We start from the raw sequence: 14,041 nt of genomic DNA on the forward strand, positions 1-14,041 counted from the left end.
GCAGGAAGAAAACGTCTTTCTTTATTAATGCTCAGTTAGAATATTTTGTCTGAAAACCTCCTAAGGGCTCTCTGAGTTACAAAGTCGTCTGGCAGACCTCTAAGGTGTGAGTGTGTTCTCCTTAGGGTGCTATTTTCCCTTCTTGCAAACTCTAATACAGGGCAACAAGGGTTAGCCATAACTGTAGTAAACCAGTCAATCTGGCTCCAGCCAAATGCAGGTTAAGCTGGTGCCACAGAAAAAAATACAATATTTTTAGATCTATGTAACTTTTTCTCTACAAATTTTGTGTGTTAATAATGTATTATATCTTATTTTGAAAGAAATGAAATAATTTTATCTAAGTGATACTGGAAATAATGTCAAGCAAAAGTACACAGTGGTCACAGTGCATGATAAATGTAAGTAATAGCCAAGGGTAGCACCAAAGGATGAACTATCAGAGACCACCTGCAGACTAGGAGTGAGTCCTCCCAGTAGATAAAGATCTAAGTCCATAGTGACCAGGCATGAAGGGGACAAGTACATTTCCAGCAAGATACAAATCTCATACACACATTTTTATATATTATGCATACATTAGAAACATATATAACCAAAACTTCATATGATTGAGCTAGGGGAATATAACAGAGTAATTTAGGGTGAAAAGCTGGAGCCAATGAAAGATGATTAATTGCCTAAAAATCTCTCAAGCACCAGATTCCAAAACAATACTAGTGTAAGAATTATAATGGTAAAATGCTGTAAATACTGAGTATAAGTAACAAAATAATTTACTTTTAGTAGAAAATCTACACCTTGAAACTCTTAGTTACAAAAAAAAAAAAAAAAAGAGGGGAAAACTAAAAAAACTAATACCCAGATACCCATGGAGGATCTAAACTAATATACCTTCAAATCAATATGTTATTTTTCCTTTGAAGTATTACATGTGGAAAATTCAGATCCACATGATATTAAGAACATAATGTATTATCAACTGTCTTCACTGACAGAGCAGTCAGAGCAGTCGCTATTTCTAAGTGTTGTGCGACAGAAAGCTACATACAGGGAGACATGTACATGACATGATGTGGTTCAACTATCAATGTCCAGGAAAAGGGAAAGGCTAGCCAGAAAAAGAAAATCTTACGCAACAGTGAAAATAAATCCAGAAAGTGAATGGCTTTCCCATACAAGAGTAGTGTTATGGGGTGAATTGTGAACCTCAAAAAGATATGCTTAAGTCCTAACCCCTGGTACCTGAGGATTTGACTATATCTGACAATAGGGCCTTTGTGCCATTGTAATCACGTTAAGATGAGGTCATACTCAATGAAACTGAGCCCTAATCCTATAAGGCTGGTGTCCTATCAGAAGAAAAGACACAGACATACAGGGAGAACCCAATGTGACAAAGGAGGCAAGGATTAGAGGGTTGCGTCTATAGGCCACGTATCACCAAAAATTGCAGCCAACACCAAAAGCTAAGAGAAAGTCATGAAACAGATTCTCTCCCAGAGTCTTAGATAATGGCCTTGCTCACCCCTGGATTTCTGACTTCTAGCCTCCAGAACTGTGAGAGAATATTTTCTGTTTAAAGCCACCCAGTTTGTGGTACTTTATTACAGCAGCACTAGGAAAATAATACAGGTGGAAATCCCCCTAGTAATTCTATCCAGAAGTTACCTTCTCTTCAGAAAGGTCAACGTATTCCTAAACTTTGCAACTGAAGTAAAAGAAAATGAAATGAAGCACCTGATAGTGGCACATACTTTGGAGAAAAGTTAACATCTAAACATGTCAACTTTGCATAACAGAACAAAAATACCTAGTGCAGAAGAAACATTAGTGATAACAACAAAAATATTTTTCTTGTAACATATTTGATTCCAAAAAGAACACATGTGTGTACTATAAAGCATAAAGCTATAACAGATATGCTTGAACCACAGAACTGAAGAATAGTGAATTCACTGACATCTCCCATCTGCCACGTGTTCCTTCCCCATCCCATCCTTCTGCCTTTCCCTCAGCACCTCCCAGCACACACACACCCCACAAAAACACTGGCCTGAATTTTATATTTGTAGTTTCCTTTTTTGTTTTAAATAGTTTTATCATTCTGTATGTATATCTACAAGAAGTTAATAAATCCCAACAACAATATGAATAAAAGATGAATATGTGAATAGAAGTGGGACTCAGGGATGCCTCAGAAAATAGCATAGGAAGAAGGCAACACTAAAAATTCTAAATAAGAACCAAGACATATATGTTAAGAATAATGTGCTATGGGAAAGTTGAAGTCAGAATTATTCTATAGTGATACTCAGGTACAATGTTTAATTTCTGTATCTATGCAAAATGTTTATAGTTCATTTCACATTGTAGGACAGTTTCTCCTGAATGATCACTTGCTTTTTGTACAGTTCTGGGTTCAATGAACCCTTTCATATATTATTATGGTAATGCACCCAACTCTGATAGATCCAATTATTACTTAGAGTCAGCAATCCAGTACCTAGTCAGGGAAGACCAGGTACACAGAGCCACTTAAGAAATCAATAGCTATTTCTGTTTGGACATAATTGACATCACATCCTGCCCTGGTAGAATTCAGCTAACTTGTTTTCATGGCATCCCTGGTCTCCTCGGCTCACTATAAGCTCAATGAGGGCAGAGATTTCATCTGTTTTGTTCAGTGTTTTGTTCACTACTGAATCCTGAACACCTAGAGAAATGTCTGACACATAGTAAGGGCTCAGCAAATACTTATTAAATAAATGAATTCCAGAGAAATCAGTGTCTCCCTACATCTGACCCTATTGCCTTTCCACAGCCTGTTGCTCTGCAGGATTTCCAAATGGACCTAGTCATCCATTATCTATTTTGTTCCTGTATCTGTGCATTTTCTCGACTTGTTTTCTCTGTGCTATGGAATCAATATTTTTATCTCCCCAAAATTCATTACATTGAAGCCCTGATGTTATAGTATTTGGAGATGGGGCCTTTGAGAGATAATTAGATCATGAGGGTGGAGGCCCATGATAAGGGTTAGGAGAGGAAGAGAGCTAGCCCCTCTGTCTCTCCACCATGTGAGAACACAATGAGAAAAGAGTACCTATAAATCAAGAAGAGGGTCTGTACTGGGAATTTGACCATGCTGGCTCCCTGATCTAGGACTTCTGGCCTCCAGAACTGTGAGAAATAAATGTTGTTTAAGCCACCTGGTCGGTGGTTATAGCAGCCCAAATTGTCTAAGACACTTTGCCTAGCCAAAAATCCTGCCCAGCCTTCAACTTCTACCTTTATTGTGTAGAAATATCTGATTATCCCAGAAATCAGGAGTTCATGCAGACTCATATTCAAAAATACATATTGTAACTTAATTGAGCTCTACCTTGTTCACAATGGTGCTGTCCCTATTCTTCCACTCAACAAATATTCTTGAATGACTACCATTTTGGGGCATTATTATTTGTGGTTTGTCAGAGAACAACAAAGAATCCTGATGTTTCACAAGAAGGGAGACAACAAATAAGTAAATTATATAGTATGTTAGAAGGAGAAAAGAAAATTAGAACAAAGTAAAGGGGGCAAGAACTGTCAGAATGAGGGTCCCCAAAAACTTGCACTATAAATAGGGCACAAAGTATGTCACTGAGAATTTGAGATTGAGAAAAGAAATGGAAGTTGTACAGGAGCTAGTCATGCAGATATCTGGGGCAAGAGCATCCCAGGCAGAGGGTGTATTTGAAGCCGAAGAGCATCCCTGGTAAATCGAAGGAAAAACAACATGGCAAAGTAGCTAGAGCACCATGTGCAAAGGGAAGAGTAGTAGGAGATGAGGTCAGGGAGAGAATAAGAAGCCAGAAGACCTCATTGAGAACATTATTTTTCACTTGAGTAAAGAGAGTAGCTATCCTAGGGTTTGATCTAACTTAGCTTTTAAAACTGAACCCTATTCAAGGACCATGACAGAAATACCTCTTGTATACACAAAGCTCTAGTGCAGTATTGTGTGTCCATGTTGATTGATTAAATGATATAGGAGCATTTTCACACACTTTTGACTTTGCAGAAATCTCCAGGAAGATAGCTATAAGACCAGCCTGCCACTCTCTAATCCATAAAGGAAGGCATTATTATATACTGGCTGAGACCGCAGGCTCTGGAATCAAGGTGCATGAGTTTGAAGCCCTAATCACCATATACTAGTTTCAAAGCTTCAGTTTCCTCATTTTTAAAATCCTTACTTCCTGGTGGAGGGGGAAAAACGTAAATATTAAATATGGAAGTGTATTAAATTGTATGAATTGTATGAAATTGCATGAAAAGCACATAGTACCATCATCTGGGAACAGAATAAGAAGTCATGTATCCATATGATACTATACAGTCATAAGGACTTAATGATATGAATCCAGTAAGCACACATAGTAAGCACCCAACAGCATATATAATTGCATATCACTATTATTGTTGTTGGCAAAACCAACTTTCAAAATAAATTATTAAACCTTATGCATTTTCAGGCAATAACTTAATAGACTCCATTGTATTTAACATGCAGAATGAAAATGACAATTACAATAATTACAATTACCATTTTAATCCAGTGTACTTCAACAAAAGATGAGATAGTTATATGAACACTAGTGATGTTTGCAGAAAATTCATGACAAAAGAAATTACAGGCATCTAGAAAATAAAAGGGTCAGAAAAGAATGTAAATCAGAATCTTTCATAGTTATTGGTATCGTTCCCTTTAAAATGTAAACTCAGTGTTGCTTTTGGTTCAGTGGATACTTTTCCTGAAACACACTGTTTATATAACATTTGTAGATGAAGATATTTCACTAAGGCCATATAGAAGGAGATGAAGTTGTCCTTTTGACACCCTCACTTCCCACCTCAGTCATACCCCTTGCTCAGGAATCAAGGAAGCCTCAGTGGAATATTAGCTGTAGTCACTTTTCAAGTCAACTAATAAGTATTTAATCAGTTTCTTGGAAAGGTACTATTTGAGTTTTAACACATTATTGCAAATTTGGAAATAGATTGGTATCTGAGTAAATTGCAATTTCAATGTGGATAATATTATTTTTCCCTTATAATCGCTTTGTAATGAGCAACCCACCATTTTATCTTTCCTAAAAGTTCTAGAAATTTTGCCCTTTAATTTAATGTCTAAACTGATTCCATTCTCTTTCCACAACTGATGACTGTGTTTGGTTCATTTTCAATAAAACTTAATGACTAAATTAAAAAGGTTAATCAGGTTTAAATAAAGATGAGGGTGACATTTCTTCCATATTTGTCTGGCTCCCAACCTGCTTTCTACTAACTTTGAATTCTACCTCCTGTGAAAATTATGCCCTCTAAAAACAAATGTTGTGAAAAGGGCCAGATGGGGCAAAATTGAGTTTTGGCATCCAAAATGTAAGAATATTTTTAAATAAAAAACTTTATAACAAGTGAAGTAGCCATTTAATTAACATTTTTAGGTAGGGGTCATTGCTTTTCATTCAGATGAAGAGAAGCTAAAAAGAAAACCCCAGGAGAAAATATAACATCAGAACACTTTGCTAAACACTAAAAAAATGGGTATGAGACAGTAACACGAGGTCTATACTGAATCCCATTGAAGGCTGTAATTAGCCCATGCTTCAGTATTTTGTACAATACAATGAAGCACTATTTTACCCAATATATCTTAATTAAAAGCAAAAACACAATACAACACAAAGCTACCATCAAAGAGGCGTTATTGGCACTCACATAATACAGAAGATGGGGAAGGATTTTGTTTTCTTTGTTTGGCAAGAAAATTGGAACTAGGCATTCTATTTTCCACACAGCTCTCAATATAGAAGCATTTGTGAACCAAAAATTGCATTTGCACTGTAAATTATATGGATGAAAGCCACAGAGAAAAAGATAGTTTGTTGTTTTATAATTCAATACTAGTAATGCTTGGATTTCTTTTCTTTCTCTTTTACAAAGAAAATAATTATTCAAAGCTTGGTTTTTACCACAATAAGAGAGTTAGTTGAATAATGTACATGTTTTATATTCCTTTTTCACTAGAATGCATTAATTATACAGTAACATTAAAATATACACACAAAATAATTTTCTTGTCACCTCAGCTTTAAATTTTGATTATCAAAGATATGAGAGCTGTCCACTGTGTTCTATTCTTTGTAATTTCCTAATATGAGGGAAGAAGAACAATAAAGTAAATGCTAGCTTATAAAAATTATGAGTAAATACTCTCCACAGATTTCAGTTATATCTATACTGAACATAAGCAGAAAAAAAGGTGAAATGAAGGTAATTCAAATAGCATCAGAGATCTTCAATGCGATTATTCATACAGACATTGTAGTCAACTTGAATGAGACTGTTGAAGAGTAAAAATGAAAATAGAGTTCTAAATAATTTATATGAAGAAAGACAACCCAATATTTACACTAGAGTCAACCATAAAACAGACCCTAAGGAATGTCTGAAGATCTAACTTCTTTTGTTTTACATTTGATATCTAAGATGTATTTCTAGCAAATTCCCCAAGAATTTGTATAACAGCAATGCCTTACCAAAGCAAAATGAACAATGGCAGTTCAGCTGAGTACTTCCACACAGAGTGCTGAACAAGTGTCTCTAAATTGCTATAAACCTAAAACTAAACTATAAAAGTTGGCTCATTCTAACTGCTCTTGAAAAATGGGAAGAAGAAGAGTCAAGAAAGTACAACTTATCATTAATATAGTCTAGAAACACTAATTACAGGTAAAGAAGCAGAAGAATGATCTGAGTTTTCCCAAATCATGTAGATGGTACCAGAGGGAAGACCAGAATCCAGGATATCTATTTCCCAAAATCCTTTTCTTCAATAGCAACTTTACAAAGATGAAATGATTTTTAATATACAAGTCTACTGAAGATAAGCAAAGTGGTCAAGTCAATCAGGAACTTTTGAACTACCATTCAGAGCCTATCCTGTGTCTGTGTATCATCCTTCTAACAATTTCCCCATGACACAGTGAAACAGCAGATCCCAAAATTGTGCCAAGGAGAACAGGGAAATAATGCTCTTCAGTGAGTAGTTCATAACTTACTGTGTCTGTGTCTATTGTAAGAATTATGGAAACTAAACTGAGTAAGCTAAAACTGAGGAATGTGAGGGCCTAAAATGAGATGAGATAAGAAGTTTTGATGGACACTGAAGAACTATAAAACAAGCTTAATAGGTCTGAGTGAATCTATGTGATATAGTCTTGATTTTGGCAAAACTAGATTGAATTGTCAAAATGTTTGATCTGATAAATGTGGCTAAAATAATGGGATAGATATCACATAAAAATCAATTAGTGCAACATTTACATATGTCCCAAATACCTAATCAGTGAGTATTAGATCATGTTGATAATTTTATCACAATGTAGCAGAATGCATTTGTAAAGATATATGCTTCTTTATATTAAAATACTAGTGATAAAAACTACTCAAACCAGGGCAGTACCTACTAACGTTCAGTATAAGAAGTGAATTGGATGGAGAAGCAAAGGAAACAAAGCTAAGGGGAGATGTCAAAGGCTGAAGTCTGCATAGATTGTCCATATAAACCACCCAAATCCATGAAGTAGTCTCCAATGCTGCTGACATTGACAGATCTTCCCCACAACCTACAGGAGAAAAGAAAAACAGAGAGAGTAGTGAAAAGGAGAACAAGGGCCATGTTTCTCCAGTCCTATTTCCCCTCTGTGTTTACAAGTATTAATGAATGCAACAAAAACAGATCATTTCTGGAGGCAGAAAAGCGTAGTTACTTGGGAAAAATCCTGTTCTAGTGACTTATGTTGTATAGTTTGCAAGTGCTTTTAAGAGGCAAAGTCTTCATGAGACAATCTTAAGTTTGAATTGGGAGCCAAAAATAATCCATTACACATTTTTTTAGTTAAAGTGTTTGCTTTCTGATTTTCATAACTGGCAACATATTTAACGAACTTAATTGTGAAAACTACAACAGAGTGAATTTCATAGCAATGTCTTTGTGGCTCTCTTGAGTCCAAGTTTATAACTTACCAAATCTCAGAGCTATTGGCCATTTTTGTGTATAGAAAATCTTAAAGACAGGGATGCCATCATTGTATCCTTTTCATGCCCAAAGCATGCCCATAGTAAATACTTAAAATATATGATGAATGAATATGTGTGTAAACAAGGAAAATAAATTCTAATGTGATGAAACTTATAATGGTTTGTTTTCATTTTAAAATAACTTTTATGTCACAACTTAAAAGCATATAGTTTTTTTTTATCATGTAGTTTGTACACTTCTTCTCTGTCCATTTGCTGTGATATCTAATTTTGCTTAAAAATAACTGGCTTTATTAAGAATTTTACCATACTTCCAGGATCTTATCTGGAGATTAAGAATCTGGTATTTATTATACTCATCCTGGGTGATCTGCTCACCTTTACATATATTTGAATAAATTTGGTAAATAATAGCCTCCTTTTTCCAAATGGTAATTCAAAGAAATCCCTGCCTTTTTCTTTAAAAGTATGTATATCCATTTGGGTCCCTTCCAGATCCCACACATATTAAAACAGACATTCCAGAACTTGAGTTGTAAGTTGAATAGCTAGAGGATTTAAGTTCTGCAGGAAAAAAAACTCAAAGATTTCTTGCATCTATAAATTTTGTGCCTAATATTTCCTTAAATAACTTGATTTGATTCTCATTGAGATTGTTGGGATTTCAAACAGGGCTTTTATGTTTGCTTGTTTGTTTTTAAACACAGAATCCCTTTGTATTCTAAGAAATTTGACCAATGTTTGCAGGGTGGTGAGCAAATGCAGCCTGAAAACTGTATTCAGAAAACCCCTGTGTGGATCTGTCACCATCATGGCTGCTAAAACATTCAAGCATTATAGAAACAGTTGGGAAACTAAATGAAATGGTAAATAATTGTCCTTTCATCTGAGCATAGATATGTGTTTGGAATGAATATGTTTTTTCTTTTAGTCTGGTCAGACTGCCGTAACAAAATACCATAGACTGGGTGCTTTAAACAACAAAAATCTATTTTCTTAAAGTTCTGGAGCCTGGAAAGCCTGATATCAGGACAGGGTGCCAGCACAGTCAGTTTACCGTAAGGGCTCTCTTCTTGGCTTCACTGTATCCTCACATGGTGGAGAAAAAGAAAGATTTTTCTCCCTCTTCTTATAAGGCCACCAACCCCATGTGATTAGGACTCAATCCTTAATTACTTTTTGAAAATTCTTAACTCCTAATATAGACACATTAGGAGCTGGGGCATCAACATAGGAGTTTCAGGAAGCAATTTAATCCATAGCACTTTCTGTTGAACTAATGTCACCTGCATAGACCACACAGGATAAAGGAATGAATGTAAAACTAAGAAAAAGCCAAAGTCAGAATCCATTTTAGAATAAGGAAAGTCTCCTAAACTGAAATTTTTGTTGTACTTTGAGCCATGGTTTTGTAAAACTACAGATCTGACAATGGCAGATACTGGGAAAATGTGACCTAGTAAAGTGTACTTTGTACCACATAAAGTTGTTGATTAAATCAACAGGTATTTTTTTTCCTCTGGTTTTAAGTTAGTTTTAATTTAATCTTCAAGTTATCCCTTGTAGGAGATTCTTAGCATCTGAAAATAGCCATCGTATTTTTCCCATTTTAATTTCCTCACCCTACATGTGAGTGCACTTCAGTCCCTTCCTTCACCCTGCTGATTGCTGTCCCTAATGCTGCGGCACTATAGCACTGATGTGATGCTCACTTCAGTGAGAAGCTTACTGCATATCTTACTTTCATTTCCTTTCACATTTGCTATAAACATAGTTACTTCCATTCTGTTGCTTTCAGTCACATATGGCATTTTGAAACAGTTAAATAAAGAGATTATCAATATTAGATCTATCTCAGCTGTAAAACCTACATTTATGGAGAAATATGATCTATTCAATTTCATTTCTGAAAGCCCAGCATCTGAGTGATGGTCATAAATTCACATGATTACCCTAAGCATTAGATTTTGCATTTGGTTCACTATTTAACTAGAAAAAGAAATCAAACATTCATGCAAGCAAGGATGCAGCTCCCTGTTAATGACATGTGCAAGGAAACCGCAAAATATAAATGATTCTGACTAAGATCATCAATAAAACTTGACGCTTAAACGAAATGACACCATGGTATCTCCTTTTGGGACCGAGAACATGAAAAGAATATTAATATTTTGCCAAATTCAACATTTTTCAGGAAACAATCTTCTCTTTTATGAATTTGTCAGGAAAACTGTGAAATACTAGGGAAAATGACCTGTGTTATTATCTGTAAAAATGCTGAATATATATTGACCAACATTTAATTGAAGACTTCCCTGGAAAAACTTCAATAACAATTATTTTAAATATAATATTACTATAGTAAAGTCTGACTCAAATCCTAAGGAATCATGTACTTAAAACAGTCACTTAAATTAAACTTAAAAAAAAAAAACCCACAATGTTAATGATTGCAGAAAATAAACAAGCTCATATAGAACACTATTTTGGTGAAAAGGAATGATGCTTGCATATCTGAAAAGTACATAAGAGAAATTAACATGACATTTCCTTTTTGTTATTATCTGGGGAGAATTCTGAGAATTAGTATTTAACTGAAAACTAATACATTTGATTCATCTTTGTTCCCTTCAGCCCCTCTCCTAACAATAGTCCAAATTTTCATGAAGAAAAAAGGAAGTCATCAAAGGGAGCTGCTTGCTTGGTACTTCGACTAAGTTCTCCATGGTTATTCTGATATTATATCCCTTAGGAATGTTTGAAGACTAAGACATATAGATGTTATAATTGAAAACCAAACAGGGGTTAATGTCCACCACAGGGGAGATAATTAGAAAAATCATGTATTGGGCTACTGTTGTGTATGATAATTAAGTAGACCTCTATCATTTGATTACAAGCCTCATTCAGTACAGCCCACATGTTCTTGGACATGAAGTGATTAAGCAGTAAACATGCTGAGCTGTTGCTGGAGGGTAGAAGGATCGCAGAGATAGGAGGGAAGGTAGGAAGTTGTTTATTAGCATAGCAAGGGAGTGTCATGATGCTCAACAGAAGAAAAGAGAAGCAAGTTGAAGAACAGGACTGAGAGAAATTCGAACACCATGATGCCACATAGTCATACCTGGTATTAAGTAAGTAAACAGGCAGTCCATATTCTACACATCATTTTCCTGCCGTTGGAAGCAGTTGATAGATTTGATAGTTTAAGGACTGAACTTTGAGATAAGCATAAGGCAGTGGTTATCGTACTACTAGCTCTCCCCATGTTTAAATGCATGCCCACTCCACTAATAAATGAGAAATCTCCTTGATTGGCATCTTGCCATTGTTAAAATGTATCCTTGTAATTTCTGATATACTAGGTTTAAGAGCCTCTGGCATGTGTAAACATAAACACCTTTGAAGAACCAGCATTATCTTCTCTGAAGCAAGAACATTTTTGAGCATAACATCTAGGAATAAGAGCAACCTGGGACACATAAAATAAGGTCCAGAGCAGATCTGAAAAAAAAATTTTGTTGGCTACACGTTTAAGTGGGCCAGAAAGTGATATTAAAATCCACTATATATTCTTTATAGCACATTTAAATGTTGACAAACTTTCTGGCTCATGGATCTGGCTTGAAGAAACATCTTGAGGAATTTGTTTCTTTTTTTGTTGTTGAAATGGAAACCCTCATAATTTATTTAAGGACTTTCACATGCTTCCTCTGGTATGGATTTAAGAACAAAATAAAAATTAGAAAATCTTTGGCCAAATCTCACATAGAATACAACAAAGATCCTTTGAAACTTATTTCAACATACTACAAATTTTAGTCTAATATCTGAATGTTTTATCTAACCATTAGTGATTTATGCTTATTTTCTTATTTCCTCTCTCTATAGGATGCCCTTTTTGTGTGGGTGAATCATAGGCCATACACTGTCATCTCTGTGGTGAGTACATTTGATTCTGAAGGTTTTACAACATAAAATCAAGTATAAAAGCTATATCTAATAATCTTTCACTCTCACATACGTTCGTCTTCAGAAACCTCCGGTTTAAATCAATAAACCAGTCAATTGTTATGTTAGGGGAGCATATACAATCTTTATGGTCACCAAGAATTTTATAAATAAATCCAGTGAAAATGTAAGGCAACCTAATACTTCTGCAAATAATTTGTCCATTCAGAGTTATAAAACATAGCACACATTCAAGAATATGAAGTTTTCCCAAGCAGTGTGCCTTATGGAAACATGTAAGGAAGTGTTCTTTCTTTCAAAGAGGAAGCTGTGGGGTAATTCTGATAACTGCTAAGTGTCTGGTTTGCCGAGATCCTTTGGAAAATATAAGTTTCTCATATATGCTATAAATAAATGTGTTCCTATAGTTAACTGTACTTTAGATACTGTTTTTCACATTGGATATTAAGTTGTAGTTATTCAAGCTGTGTTAAAAACCTACTGTTTATAGTTTTATATACTTATTTAGAATACTGCCAAAGCCTATATGCATAACAGGAATGTAAAATCACACAAAACAATGACAATTTAAAAAGATATTTACTCTATTTATATTTTTAATGACTAAGGTTTAGATATTTTTCTTATGACCCTTGGGATTTTCTTAATGTAGATTTAAATTTAAGACCCTCAGCCTGCTCTAATAACCCTGACAAGAATGCTTAAGACGTATTTTGGAGGAGAGACCTAGAATATATGATATCACTGTGTTTCTTTCATATTTAATGTTATTATTTTAAAACTACATCTCTTTGATGCATTTTTGTTACAAATGCATATATAGTAGTTAAAGAATGCCTTGTGAAATAATAGATATGTTCTTAGGTAGGAAAGAGATTTAGAATGTTCCTGTCTCCACTCAAAGATGACTTACACTCCATCTTCAGGCTATGCTCTACCAATTATTGATGCCTAATATGCATAGTCTTCCCAAATGATAATCCCTTAAAATGTTAGCTCCTTGACCCTCTGCTTTAATACCATACTTTTCAAATACTACAACAAGAATGAAAATAAAAGTTACCCAGCATAATAAACTACTTCCAAAAATGTCCTATAGAATTATACATGTCATAATAAATATACCTTTGAAAACCTTAATCTTATATAAAGGCTGAATAAATATAAAATATTATTAAATAATATCTCTCTACAAAATTTCTGTAATATTTGCATCAAATTAGTTATTGAATTTTCATTACAAATAAGGCTACCTTATTAGTCAGGGTCCTCCAGAGAAATAGAATGAACAGAATGTATAAACATGTATAAAGTGATATTTATTTTAAGGAATTGGCCCACCCAGTTGTAGGGGCTGGCAAGTTCAAAATTTGTAAGGAAGTCCAGCAGGCTAAAAATTGAAGCAGGAGCTGATGTTGTAGTCTTGAGTCTGAAGGCAGTCTGATGGCAGAGTTCCTTCATCTTCAGAGAAACAGTCTTTTCTCTTAAGACTTTCAACTGATTGGATGAGGCCCACCCACACTGTGGAGGGTAATCTGCTTTATTCAAAATATACTGATTTAAATGTTAATCAGATCTAAAAAAAAAAATTCACAGCAATACCACAGAATTTAACCAAGCAACGGGGCACCATACATTAGCCAAGTTGACACAAGAAATTAAACCACACTACCTAAGTCAGGATGTTTCCCTTTGTCTTCCTGAAAATCACAACAAAGCAACAAGGAAAAGGAACACTACCCTGTAACATCAATTTTCAGGAGAATTAGGATGCAGCTATAATAAACTGCCTCCATCATAAGTGTGACAGCTTCCAGAAAGGAGTTTAGATGGTTAGAAATCATGAAGAAAGAAAGCAAGGTAAGAAGGCCAGGCAGTTCTCTGACAGCATCAACAGCAGGTGAGGGACTCACTCAGAAGTGCAAAAGCTACATCTCTTGAACAGGAGAGAACACAACCTTTGGACCAAGCTTGATAA

At 34.9% G+C, this 14,041-nt stretch overlaps 1 long non-coding RNA gene across 1 annotated transcript in view; it reads left to right on the forward strand.

The window, feature by feature from the left end:
• LOC116662642 overlaps positions 1 to 14,041 on the forward strand; it is a 370,728-nt gene that overhangs the window by 263,989 nt on the left and 92,698 nt on the right. Inside the window, exon 3 of the long non-coding RNA XR_004318621.1 lies at positions 11,983 to 12,033. This is a non-coding gene — a long non-coding RNA (uncharacterized LOC116662642). The remainder of the gene's footprint in view (positions 1 to 11,982; positions 12,034 to 14,041) is intronic.

This window comes from Camelus ferus, chromosome 3 (genome assembly GCF_009834535.1).
Source record: "Camelus ferus isolate YT-003-E chromosome 3, BCGSAC_Cfer_1.0, whole genome shotgun sequence".
Classification (NCBI taxonomy): Eukaryota; Metazoa; Chordata; class Mammalia; order Artiodactyla; family Camelidae; genus Camelus; species Camelus ferus.